Source organism: Peromyscus eremicus, chromosome 12 (genome assembly GCF_949786415.1).
Source record: "Peromyscus eremicus chromosome 12, PerEre_H2_v1, whole genome shotgun sequence".
In the NCBI taxonomy this organism is placed as follows: domain Eukaryota; kingdom Metazoa; phylum Chordata; class Mammalia; order Rodentia; family Cricetidae; genus Peromyscus; species Peromyscus eremicus.
This window is the reverse complement of record NC_081428.1, coordinates 8216924-8231442: the sequence shown is the minus strand read 5'-3', so window position 1 is coordinate 8231442 and position 14519 is coordinate 8216924.

Genomic DNA, 14519 nt, shown 5'->3' with positions numbered 1-14519 from the left:
AGCCCTACACCCTGTTCGTTCGTTTGTTTGTTTTGGTAACAAAACACCACTTAGCCTAGACTGGCTAGCCACTTAGCCTAGACTGGCTAGCCATTAAGCCGAGGGATCCACACTCACCTCTGCCCCCCTAGTGCTGGGATTGTGAACACCGCCCACACCAGAGTGTTTTGGGTTTGGGGGATGGAACTCAGGTCTTCAGACTTGTGGTCCAAGCACTTTACCACTGAGCCATCTCCCCAGCCCCCTAACCCTTTCTTCGTGAACGATTAAGAAAAGGTGCTTTAGTAAAATGAGGGCCCCCGCGTGACCATTTTTTGAAAATATGATAACAATCAAAGTATCTCAGCTTTTTAAAAATTCTTACTATTTTTGATGGGTGAGAGGTTAGATTTGTAACCAGTGCATCTTGTTTCCCATGAAAGCAACGTTAAAATCTATCCGACCCGATTTTGACCCAGCAAAGCTCCATTAATTGCGATGAAGCAAATAGATAAGTCAGCCGTTAACCCAGATTCTCAGGATGAGGCCCAGTGGGGCAGGTACTTAAGATCTGAAAATGGTAACTCTGATCACAGCGGCCTCCACACTCAAAAACCAAGGCAGCACCTCAGAATTTAAAGTGTGTTTTCAGCTAGTGATCACATTCTTTTAAGTGGAAAGCATCCCTTTGAAGTCTATGATGGTCTCCTTTCTTGAAATGGTTCTTTTATTGACTTGATTATATAAATATTCATATCCCTAGATGTTTGCCTTTCACATTTCTTCTTCAATTACAATTTTTTACTTTTGTGTGTTTATTTTGTGTGTAGGGTGTGGCTTGTGTGTCGTGGCAGTTGTGGAGGTCAGAAACTTTGGGGAGCTGGTTCTTTCAGGCTTTGTGGCAAGAACCTTTACCTGGTGAGCCGTCTCTCTAGCCTAAAGGTTCACATTTCTTTATTAGTTTTTTGTTTTGTTTTGTTTTGTTTTGAAGACAGGGTTTCTCTGTGTAGTGTTGGTGCCTGTCCTGGAACTTACTTTGTAGACTTGGCTGGCTTCAAACTCACAGAGATCCTACTGCCTCTGCCTGCCTCCCGAGTGTTGGAATTAAAGACCACCACTAGGCTAGTTTTTTTTCAACTATTAGAATAAGGTTTTGTTGTTGTTTGTTTGTTTTTTTTTCCCCTGTTGCTGTGGGATGTATGGCAAATGTGTTGCTAATTAATCAATAAAACACTGATTGGCCGTTGGCTAGGCAGGAAGTATAGGCGGGGCAAGGAGGAGAATAAAGCTGGGAAGTGGAAGACTGAGTCAGAGAGACACTGCCAGCTGCCACGATGAGAAACAGCTTGTGAAGATGCCGGTAAGCCACGAGCCATGTGGCAAGGTATAGATTAAAGGAAATGGATTAATTTAAGCTATAAGAACAGTTAGCAAGAAGCCTGCCACGGCCATACAGTTTGAAAGCAACATAAGTCTCTGTGTTTACTTGTTTGGGTCTGAGAGGCTGTGGGACTGGCAGGTGAAAGAGATATATCCTGACTGTGGGCCAGGCAGGAAAACTTAAGCTACACCCTGTAACTATTATTGAGCTAAAAAGAAAGTTCAACATTCAGCAGGCAAAGGCAGAAGGATCTTTTTGAGTTCAAGGCCAGCCTGATCTATATAATGAATCCCAGGTCAGCCAGGGCTATACAGTGAGACTTTGTCTCAAAATGAACAAATAAATAAATAAATTCAATTATTTATTTTTTATCCACACAGATCAACTTATTCTTACCAGAAAAGAAAAAAGAAAAGAAATAAATGACTTTTATAACTAGGTGGTTGAGTAAGTGATGCTGGAGGTTTTCATCTAACGTAATTCTGAAGGTTGATGTTGCAGATAGAAGAGGGATGTTCGTGCTTCAGTCTTGGGACGTCCGTCCATCTGTGTGACTCTAATTAGGTCCCCAAGCTCACCCCTCCCGTGGATGGAAGCTAGATGGAAACCCTCAACCCTCCTCTAAAGGTCACCTTTTCAGGGCAGGTGAGGCAGTTCGTAGTCCCAAGATGGATCCAGAGATGTTGGAGACTGGAGGAGAAATGCTTCAAGTTAAAATGGACTCAGGCTGAACAAGACTAGGTTCAACCTGAGATATATGATTGGTCAAGATGCTTAGAACAAACAACAGCGTGCTCCGCCCTAGATGGGACGTCTTTGTCGTCCTCCCTCTCCCGCAAGGCTCAGGGAGGGTCTCAGAAGAGGAGGCAGAGGATGGCGAAGAGACCTGTGATGCTGTCTTCAGAGTATGACAACGTGGCTGTTGGCAGAAATGCACCAACAGCAGCTGTGCGTGCCTGCACAAGCGTCCGATCTGCACAAGGCCGACAGCAGCCGTGGTTCCTGCAGAGGTGGGGCTTCCCTCCAGGCCTCACCCCTTCCCGATGCGCTGTTGGTGGTTGATAGACTCTGGGGGAGAAAGAATCATTCTTTTTTGAGGGTGTGGCCGCTAAGAAGTTTCCAGCACTGCCGTGCTTGGCCCCACACCCATGAACATATGGGCACCATTAATTAGACTCAGCGGGTTATAGAAGAGGGAGGAGGAGGGGATGACGACATGAAGTTGGGAAGAACGATGTCTTTTGTGTCATGATACCATTCAGAGAATGAGGCAGGGGCTGGGGAGATGGCTCAGCTCTTACAGGCTAGGCCCACAACCGAAAACACAAGCAAATGAAAGAGGAGCAGCTAGGAAAGACGCCTGTTGTGGAGGTGGCTGGGCAGTCATCACGGGGCAGTCTCCGTTACCATAAAAGCTCAGAGTCGGTTTTCTGGGACGTGGTGTCAGCGATGGTTTCTTCCCAGCATCAGCCTGACCACCCCTGCTCTTGTAAGCTAAGCAGTCCGTCGTGGTTCTTCTGTACCCAAACTGGGGCCATTGACCACAACAGAGGACATGCCCACACATGGCACCTTTGAAGTCCTGGATGGTTTTTGACATGGGCTGACTTTAGGAAATTCTCTTTTGGGCACCGCTTTTATGGTCTCTTTCTCTGTGTTTAATATTTTGCTACCCTTTAATACTTATCTGCGTGTGCATGTGTACACAGGTGCAAATGTGTGATGTGTGTGCACCCACATGGGTGTGGAAGCCAGAGGACCATCTCAGCTGTCAGGAGCCATCCACCTTGTGTTTTGAGGCAGGGTTTCCTACTGGCCCACCGCTTACCGATTGATGTTAGACTGGCTGGGCTAGTGAGGCCTAGGGACCTACCTGTCTCAGCTTTTCCTGGCTGGGCTATTTGCCGCCTCATCCTCTCTCTCTCTCTCTCTCTCTCTCTCTCTCTCTCTCTCTCTCTCTCCCTTCTGAACTTTAGCTTTAAATGATAAAGAGCAGAAAGGATATTAACCTGTTGTCCCCTAAACTTCCTCACTAAAAGCTGCTGAGTAGAGAGAACTTGGGGTGATGTATACAGATAAAGACAAGGCGACTAGCCGGGTGGTAGTGGAGTTAATCTCAGCACTCGGAAGGCAGAGCCAGGTGGATCTCTGTGAGTTCGAGGCCAGCCTGGGCTACAGAGCGAGATCCAGGACAGGCACAAAAAAACAACACAGAGAAACCCTGTCTCAAAAAATAAAAAAAATAAAAATAAGACACGGTGACTTGGTTTTCAAAGATAAAGATCCAAAGTGAAGGTTACATTTATTTATAAGGAAGTTAATGACTTCATAGGAAGCACCCTGAAGTGTCCCAGCTGGGGGAACTTGTCTGGAGATAGGTCGGGTTCAGTTTACTCAGTTGCATCCTTCCTCCTAGGGGCTGGGGCTCCTGTCCTTCAGATCCTCCTTCCTTAGTGTTAAAGTAAGTGAAATCTGTTGACTCCTCAGACTCTCCAATTTACATGTCAAAGCTCTGACTCCCAGGACCTGGAAGATGGCTGTTTTTACAAACAGTCTTTCTAAAGGAAAATAAGCTTAAGGGTCATCCTCAGCACTGGCCCTGGTCCAGACTGTAAGGAGTTTGGATTCTTTGAAGTGGTGGCCTGGCCTATGCAGTGGAAGAGGAAGACACAGAGGAGATGTGGGAGACTGTGTATCACATTCAGATGTCCTTCAAAGAGTCAGTGCATGGTGAGGAGGGGCCAGGTGGGGGGGACCCAGGGGGTTGGCCCTAGGAATGCTGAGGAGAGCCGAGAGAGTGAGGCCCTTTTCTGAGCCAAGGAGATAATTCCAGAAAACGTGCAAGGGGCCTGGTTGAGATGGCTTAGTGGGTAAAGGTGCTTGCCACCAAGCCTGATGACCTGAGTTTGATCCCTAGTACTTAAACATTGTAGTTGGAGAGAATTGACTCTTAACAAGTTGTCCTTTGACCTCTCCGTATCCACTGTGGCACTTGCAACCAAACACACATATACATCCCTCAAGGTAAATGTAATTAAAAAAGAAAAAAAAAAGTTTGTATCCAAGCACGGGCTCATTGAGGATAGAGCATCCGGCCCTACTGTGAGAAGAGGCCATCTGCAAACCACAGAGAAGCCACACAAGAAACTACCCCATAAGCTCTTTGATCTTGGGTGTCTGACCTTTAGAATTACGAGGCCGCAGACTTCCGTTATTTGAGGCCGCCATTGTGTGGTAGACCTAAGGAATGATTGAATATGTCGGGAGATCGTTACTGAGAGAGGTCGAAAGAACAACTTGTGTTAAAAAGAAAAAGAAGAGAGACCTCAGTTGAGGATCTCAGCCAGCGGCGCTCCACACAGCCCTGCCCTGTTCACAGAAGCTTGCAAACAGAGGCTGCCTCCCACCGGGTTCCCCTCTCCTCTTACGGATTCTGTGCCCTTCCTGAGCTGTTATCGGCTCCTCTCCATTACTCTTCCATGGAGCGGAAAGGAGGCCAGGAGAATTTATGGAGGCCTTGCAGGAACACAAATTCTGCTTTATTCAGACTGACACCATAATTGTGCACGGATAAATCAGAGCGGAGTCGGGGAAGGGCCTTCTTGATGATTTAGGTGGGGCTCGGGTGGCGAGACAGGAAGGAAGCCACCTGCATGGGGTTGTTAAGGCGCTTGTGTAAATGTAGACTGGGAGACCTGCTGGAGCCATGTGTGAACTTCAGCCTTCCTCTCCTGGAGCTATGTGTCTGTCACTCCCCTCTTGTCATTTCTGCCCCCAGTGTTGACTTCTGTGCCCTCCTGGCAGCTGTTGTCATTGTACTCATTAGGTGACAGTGGGTGATGGTCCTCCGAGAGCCAGGCACAGCAGGTTACACCTCAACTACCTTTATTATGCCCACATCCCTGGAGAGGAAGTTTCCGGCCTGGGATTTCTCAGTTCCGGGACCCTGACTTAGATGTGAGGGCCAGGTATTTTCAGGCACACTTTCCATGTGAGCCTCGTCATCCCTTCATGCCTTTGCCAGACGTTTTGACTGATTTCTGGGTCTTCAGCCGGCTTAGAGAACTAATGATTCGTATAAAGCCACATGGCTAGAACTTCCCTACAGTCCGCTGTGGTTGCCCCTCACCACAATGGCTTCTGAGTACTAGACATGTGCCTGAGTATAAAAGAAATATAAAATACATGTCACAGTTCCAAGGCATTAAGGATTCTGAATACAGGGGTTGGAAAAAATGGCTCAGCAGTTAAGAGCACTTGTTACTCTTGCAGGAGACCCAGGTTTGGTTCCTAGCACCTACATAGTGGCTCACAACTCTCTGTAACTGCAATTCCAAGGGATCCCACATCCTCTTCTGCTCTCCTCAGGCACCAGTCATACACACACACACACACACACACACACACACACACACACACACACACACATCCCATAATAAAAAAGAGAATGAACAGAATAAAGGATTCGATGTTTCACAATGACTATTATGCAAAGACATTTAAAGAATGAAAACTTTATTTGACCAAAAGTAATGGAGCCAAACAAAAATTGATAGAATGTAAGCAGTCAAAATAAAATTTGTTCCAAGAAAAATAAAATGGAGGGGCAGGGAGCAGGGCTGGTACCAGATCATGAAGAATTTCACATTTCTTATTAAAGAATCTTATTTAAAGGTTTCCTGTCACCAACGGTCAAGGACAACTCTTCAGCCTCAGTGAGTGACGGATGGGGAAGAAGAGAGCTAAGAGCGTGTGCTATGCATGCAGTCTTGGAGGAGGCTAGCCCGGATGGAATGTTCTGGAAGAAGAAACTTGGTTGAGAGAGGCGAAAGGAAGAAGGGATTTGGGTCACTGAAGCTGTAGATGAGGACAACAGTCTTTTCGAGCCTAGGGGACTTTTCTCAGGGAGTCTCAATTGTGGTTATGATCTCAGGGATGGTGTGTAAGGAATGTGGGGTACAGGATGCCCACCTTGGGGTGTCCTTGGACAGTGGGGTTGCTGCTGATCTCTGTGAGTGAGTTCAGTGGCCTGGGAACCTCACTGTTAAACCCACCCATTGTCTTTCGCATTTCTTGGCTCTCTTTGCTCTCAGCTCATATAATTTGAGGCTTCCCCCTGTGTTGCCAGAGTTGACTCTGGATAATATGGGGCTGAGCCAGGAAAAAAAAAATCGAGCAGAAATGGCTGGTGGGGAACTGATGGGGACTCGAGACAATCAGAGGGCAGCCTTTTAGCTCCAGTATTTATAGACTGGCTTCAGAAACCAAGGGTGGGAGTACCCACAAGGGTCACATGGCCTCTAGAAACTTCTGTCATGAAAGAGACATGACCTCTGCATCCCTATCTCATTAGTACTTCATTTTCCCCTAAGAGGCCCCAGTTTTCTCAGTCCTACTATGTGCATGCTGAGGCTGACTCGGCGTCCTTTTATCATGGCCTCCAAAGGCAGCATGATCACGGCAAAGGAAGAGGCAGGCTTTTGGTAAGAATTCCAGGCGCTGCAGGCAACTGTGTCTGCAGTCCAGCCTTTACCACGGTATCTCAGAAAGCTGCGGTTTACGTTTGCTTTTTTTTTTCTCCCCTCCCCAGTCCAGCAGGATCCAGTTTCTTGTTTCCCACCAGCAGGGTGTGTTTCCAGGGTGATTTGCCCAGTGAATTAGAGCCGAGTGGAGTGTGTACAGAGTAACCCCGGGAAGGCAGCTTCCGAGCTCCACAGGGTGGGCGTGGGAGGGCTTCCCGGCCCTGCAGCGGCTGATCATTTTTTTCCTCTTAAAATAGAGTCGGGGCTTTGGCTTTTGCTCAGCACTAGGCATGTCGGTTGTCGGGGAGACCCGTTCTAATGAGCTTCGTGGTTCCATCTGGGGAAGGAAGTTTTTCCCCACTCAATTTTAATACTGAGGGAGAAGGCACTTCCTCCCCTCATTTACAGAGAGATAAATTTTAGCTTGCAGCCTGGGTGGTGGTCATGGTGGTGGTGGGAGGCCAGCAGGGGAGCCAGGGGTCAGGAGCAGTTGTGTCTGGCTACATAAACAGCCGCAATTAGTGGGTCCCTGTAAAGGACAGTCATGCGTGTTTGCTGTCTGGCATCTCTTTCTCTGAATCAGAGCAACACTGAAATTAATTATGAAGACGGCAAAGGATATTTCCTGCTTCCTGTTAAATAAGTCTCATCCACACAGGGGCATGTTCCAGTCGGATGCATATACACACAGTTTCTGGGGAAGAAGGCATGAAGCCAATTGATTTTCAGAACTTCCCACTGGGTCATGCTAATCATGCCTGTTCAGTCCTTTTGCACTGAATTCTGGCTGGGGTTGGAGAAGCAGGGCTCTAAGCCCCTTGTCCCTTTTCTTCCCCGCTTCTCTGGAGGCGGGAGCTTCTCCTTCTGCTGATTCCATGCTGCGTGGTCACCCAGATTTTACTGTGTGCAATGAGATTTAAAAGAGCGGTACTAGTAACTAGTTAGTTTGCTGGTAAGAAAACCCTAGGATGGGCAGGGTAAACAAGAGTCCAGGCCTCGGCAGGCCAGGTGCAGAGGTTTGCCTTCTCCTCAGGTCTCTCTTGGTCCTGCAGATGGCTGCCCTCTGGCCATGTCCTCACATGGCCTTCTCTTCACTGTCCTGACAGGGATGGAGATACTCTGAAGAGACATTGGCACCCCTTCTTTGGGCGATCTAACTATTGAGACATGGTTTCCCTCAAACTAATTTCCCCAGGAGTTTCATGCTGAGAAAAGGAAAAATCTGCCACCAGGTACTGGGAAGGGCCCTTGTCTCCCAAAGAGAGTCACATGGTCCTGACTACTTGTCAGACCACCTTGCAGGAGGGACTACAAGCTGAGATGGGCGGGGGATCACCACCTGATCAGGACTGCTTTGTTAAGCATATCCCTTGACTTGTATTTAAACCCAGACCTCATGTCAGGACCCCCAGGGTGGGTTTGGAGGTCACAGGACCTCTTTCTTTCTTCCTCTTGCTAATGTGACTCAGGCCCTGACCCTAACACGGCTAACATTACCTGTGCTCATGACCCGTGTCTCCCTCTGATGAACTCCTCAGTCCCAGTGGATTGAGGACCCACTCTTAGGATCTCATTTAACATCGATTTCCTGTGGTAAGGTCCCCCCTTCTCTAAATAGAGTCATGCTGGAGACTCTAGGGACAGATTCAATCTAGACAACTTCTAGTTTCCAGAATCTTCCCCCCTTTAACCGAGTATACTAGGATTCATTCACTCACTCACTCACTCACTGAAGAAACACTCAGCTGAGTGCCTCTGTGTATGGCAGGAGTCTAAGAACATGCCGGTAAAGAAGAGGTCCTCTTCTTTTCTAGGCTCGTGTGTCTTAGGCAGAGCCTGTCCTCAGTGACTTCCAATGCATTGCAGAAGTGATAAGTGCCTTGGGGGTGGGAGGATAGGACAGAGGTAGGGGACTCTGAGTCCACCGGTAGTCTCTGTAAGAGGAAACATTTGCTCAAAGTCTCCTGAGGTATGGGAGTGAGCCTCTGGAGTAATACTCCTGCATCACCTGAGAAACAGCAGAGGGTGTCAGTCAGCATGGCAGCTGAGGGAGGCAAGGACAGGTAGGAGAGGCATCATCAGGATGGCGGCTCTTCTTGGAGAAATAGGGAGTCTGGGTGTGTTCACACAGACCTGGCTTTTAGGCAGCATTCCTATAGGCCTAAATCAGCTGATCTTGAGATGGTAGCAGGTAATGCAGATAAGTCTGGGAGGTAGAAGGGATACCTGGCTGAGATATGGTCCAGACTTAATTGATGGGGAGGGAAGGACTTTGGAAGTAGTAGGGTGTAGGTGGAGTTTTCCTGCCCTGGCAGCTGTTCCCAAATAACCACTCAGAAACTCAATATTAATTGTAAATGCTTGGCCAATAGCTCAGGCTTGTTACTAACTAACTCTTACATTTAAATTAATTCATATTTCTTATCTACCCTCTGCCACAGTGGCTCATGGCTTGTAACTTCATTTTCTACACATTCTGCTTCTTCTTCATCTGCTGGGATCTCCTCTGACTCTGCCTTTCTTCCTCCCAGCATTCTCTCTGTGTCAGGCTGTCTCATCCAATCTCTTCTTGCCCAGCTATTGGCCAATCAGCTTTTTATTAACAATGAGAGCAATACATATTTACAGTGTACAAAGATTGTTCCATAGCAAGGGGGCAGGATGGGAACAGTGAGGGTCCCTCTGGCGTGGAGGTCTAGGGTTCCTGGAGCTCCTGCTTTAATGTTGGTGATGTGAGTCTTAAGTACTCTTCCCCCTTGTACCTCAGCCTCCACTCTTAACTACACTTTCAGGAAGCAAGACTGGTTTCTGTAGCTGGCTGGCTCTACACTGAACTTGGCAGTGGTCCTCAGTGTCTCTGGTAACACTCATCCAGTGCTGATCTGTTCCTTGATGTTCTAGAACACATGTTCTAGAATTAACATTTAGCCTAAGCAAATGGCTGCTGTCTTTTTTGGAAGTAGAGCCATGGAGCACACGTGTGATTGGGGAAGGGATCATTCCTCTCTTCCCCTTTTCCTTCCCATCTTCAGTTAAGAGCATGTTTATTGAGCTCCTTCTCTATCATTGACACAGCTGGGCTCTGGGCACATGGGAAGTGCCGCCAAGTATGGCTTCTGGAAGCGTGTTCTAGGAAAAGAGTGAGCCCTGAAGAAGGGTGAGAGGACTCAAGTAGGATTGATCCAGAGCCCGGGAGGGGGTGGAGGTGGGAGAATTGTGCTTTAAGAGGCATCTTTATTGAAGTCCAGTGACATGTGGGGAAAAGTAGACCTGATTAAGTGGACTGTGGGTGCTGGGGTGGGGAGGAAGCTGCAATTAGGCTGTAGGGAACCCTCTCAGGATGGGGTGTTTCTTAGAGGGGGCTCTGTGATATCTTCATCATAGTCATTCACCAGCTCTCCATTTCCACCAGAGTTCATGTCTGCTGGTGGTATCAACTATTCCCGTTTCCACGGATGCAGTAATTCTGCCTCTGTTACAGTTTAGGAAGTTGAGGACTCAAATGTTTAGCTTTCCCCCACATAGGGATGACCAAGAACATACTAGCTCTCTATGGAGTATTGGTGGAATTTTCCATTCTTCCATCTACCCACCCACTATCCATCTATCCACCTATCCATTTGTCATCCATCTATCCATCCATCTGTGCATCCATCCATCCATGCTCCTATCCATCCATCTATCCATCCATCCATCCATCCATCCATCCATCCAAGCATCCATCCATCCACCCACCCATGCACCTATCCATCCATCCATTTATGTATCCATCCATCCATGCTCCTATCCATCCATGCATCCATCTATTCATCCATCCACCCATCCATCCATGCATCCATCCATCCATCCATCCATCCCCACCATCCACATCCACCCACCTTCCCATCCATCCATCCACCCATCCACTCATCCACCCACCCACCTTCCCACCCACCCACCCATCTGTCTGTCTACACCCACCTTCCATCTACCCACCACATCCATTCATCCATGCCCACCTTCTATTTTTCCCTCATTCTTGGTTCTTGCTGACCCGAAATACTTTACTAAGAGCTAGAAGGCCAAACACAGTATTTCAACCCCTCTTCCCTTCTCTCCCTTTTTCTCTCCCACCTCTCTCTGTGTGTGGTGTGACAGCAAGGGAGGAGGAGCAGGGTGCTGGAAGTGGTGGGGTGGAAAGTGTAACCTGAGTCTGAGAGAGGAGAGGGAGTGGGGAGTGTGTGGGGGAGGAGTTTCCAGGCCAGGCTGAGCGGAGACCAGAGCAGGAGACAAGGATGTTATCAGGGGAAGCATGACCCAGGTCAATGTAGTGGTGAGGGGTGGAGGAAGGGAGAAGAGAGGGGAGACTTGAGGAGGTGGAACTGACAGGCCTTGATGATTAATTAGGGATGGGGCTAGGGATGGGAGGGGGAGTGGAGGGAGAAGTGGAGGAGGCTGCCAGCTGGGACAGCCTGTGGATACCTGGAGGATACAGACAGAGGTGACAAGGTTGAGTGGCTTTTGGAAGATCCACATGCAGATGGCTGCAGGCACGTTACATTACAGCCCATGTGGAGCACTACCGCTCATGTGGAGCAGAGCAGTGCTCTCAGACATTGCGTATGGACATCATCAGAGTCAGGGCAGGAGAGGAGGGGACATGTACTTCCCTTAGGTGAGGAAAGTGGCCTGCTCCAGAGACTTGGGGCTCTAGAGAAGCAGGAGGTGCTATGCCTGGGAGCAAGGTAACGTGGGGCCAGAGAGAACTGGGATACTGGACTAGGTCCCCCATGGCACCAAGGACTTGAAGGGGACAGTTGCAGGGGATGGGGGAGTTGGGCTGCAGGGGCTTCCTGGCTTCTGTTTTCACCTTCTCCTCTTGGGCAACCAACAAAAGCCCTGACAACCACCACACACAGGCATCTGGCAGTTGTTTCACCAAGGGGTCTTTTCTTTCTCCAGCATCCTAGAAGGCAGGCATTATAATCCCTTCTCCATTATTCAAACGGGTGAAGAAGGCTTGAGAGGTCGGAGCCAAGTTGTCCAGTCTGAAGTCTTGTGCCCAGCTTGTATCCTGAGCGTTGCCAGTGCTGAACTGTGGTGCTAGGTACCCTGTGTTGCCTGTGGCAAGCAGGCTGAGGGCAGGGGAGGGGCTCTGAGAACTGCCTCAGCCTTGTGACTGAGCCCTGGTCCCTTGTTCTTACTGTGAGGAGCCCTGGAGAGCTTTTAAGATGTTCGGGGGCCATTTGTCTGCTCGGGTTCTAGAATGATATCCCATAGACGGAGTAGCTCAAATAACACATTTTCTCACGGCTCTAGAAGGTCAGGGATGGAGGTGCCGACAGTTCCCTCCTCAGGGTTGTCTACCTCTTTGCAGTGTCCTCCGATGGCCTTTTCTGTAGATAACGAAGAAAGAGGACAAAACTTGGCTCTCGATTCTGTTTCCGTATGGACCCAGCAGCATTGGTCCCGCCCCGTGACTACTACCTTACTTTTAATCTCCTCTTTCAAAGCCCTGTCTCCAAATATAGTCACACTGGAGTCAGGGCCTCAACTTACGCATTTAAGGAAGGACAATTTGTTTTATAAGAGTCAGTAATTTCAAACCACTACAAATAACCTGACCGGTCCCTACAAATGCATTTGAAAACTCACAAGTCAGTTATGGCGTATGGTCGTTACCTGGAAGAGTATCCAGTGGGCTGTAATGCTGAATGCCTGTTCATTAAAGTAGGAAAGATTCATTTCAGTTTAGCAGATAATATCCATTAAGAAACCAAAGTGCTCTGAAAAGAAAGCTTTTGGGGGCTCATTTCCACGTAAAGAGACATCTAGCTGTTAGGGCCTCTAGTCCCTGAGAGGGTTTGATCCTTTAAAACATTACAATACAAAAGTGCTTTGATGAAGGCATGAGCCCCCCCAAAACCCAGCATCCAGGGTGAAAAGTGTAAAACGTGTGTATGCTTCGGGGATGTTAAAAGGGGTCTATTTTTCTTTCAGCCACGTGGAAGGTTCATTTTATGCCTGAGTTTCCTCTTTAGGGAGTTGGTACATCATTCTGGATCTGGCTTCAAAATGATGAATTTTAAAGACAATGGAGAATCCAAAAGAAAGGAGTAGATTGAAAATGCTGTTAACTCTGGTCCTGTGTAGACAGTCTCAACCAAGTCAATATTTAAAGACAAGAGACTAGACTGGTAGACCTCTGCCTCAGGACTGAAAATACCACTGCGGAGAGTTTAAACCACTGAAATGCAGGTTTGGCTTCTTGTTTGTGGGCCGCAACCGTAGGTCAGGGTGGTGTGTGTTTCTCCATCAGCTGACGGGAGCCAAACGCTTTCTTGCTCCCTGCTACCTGATCTACGGAAGTAGAGTGGTGGTACTAATGGCCTCAATTTAAGGAGAACTGACGAGGTGCGGGACACAGTACTGAGTGCTCTGCGTTCTTAGGGAACCGTGGACCATTACTGTGTCCACATGTGATGCTCTCCACCATTTTATTACTCATATAATATCTCCCCCACCCCCAAATATATGACAAAGGCTCTGGGCCTCCTTTCTGTGACAGGTCCTTTTCCTCCTGGATGTGGACCCATGAGAGTCCCTTCCTTCTCCTGTCTTGTGCCGGACAGTGACATCACCATTCCATGCAGGACAAAGCATGTTCCTTTTAGGTCTGCTGTTTGATTTTTTTTTTTTTTAAATTAATCCCAAGGGGTTTCCATTCTCTCTAGTGAGCTTATCTTATTATTTAAAGGTTGATTGGCTGATTTCAGCCATCTCGGGTGGGCTCTGGGTTTGTTTGGACAGGGAAAGAGGAAGGAAGTTGGAGGATGACAGTCTTGTGAGGCCCACTGTTTCTTATGAGTGCGTAAGTGGGTGAGTAAGCCGCTTTCAGCTGTCCACAGCCCTGCCACTTAGCGTGCTGGAAATCTGCGCAATCTTTGAAAATAGATTCCTTTTTGTGTTTGGATGTTTTGTGCATGGATGCCTCTGCACCACATGCATGCCTGGAGCCTGTAGAGGCCAGAAGAAACTATCAGATCCCCTGGGACTGGAGTTACAGGTGGTTGTGAGCCGCCATGTGGGTGCTGGGAATCGAACCTGGGTCCTCTGGAGAGCAGCCAGTGCTCTTAATCACAGAGACACCTCTCTAGACCTTAAAGAAGATACCTTTGTAAAGTCTTAGACTTTGCAACTCAGATCCTTGGTTTCATGGACCTTGTCGAGAATTGGTTTTCTTGATTTTCTCAGGGAGATATGTAGACCTATATTGTCCCTTACCTTCTCCATACTACCTAACATGAGAAAACTAAAAATTCTACATACACTCTGACTGGGAGTTCCTACACAGCATTGCTATGGCCCTGACCGTCAGTGGCTCAGTAGCGATGGTCTTAGCCACTGGACTCTTCTCTCCTACCATCTACACTATGCTAAATCTGCTTATTTTACGACATAGTTTTCCTCTAAAACTCTCCTGCCTGACAGTTTTTTCTTCCCGGCAGAGACCCATGCCCACATTGGCTTTTACCTTGATGGAATGGTAGACATTTTCCTGCAGATCTCTGATTGCCGTCTTATTAAATCCAGGCCTCCCTGTGTCGATCATTGGTTGTTTCCCCCTTAATTCCCGTTCGGTTTGTTTCCATTTCAGC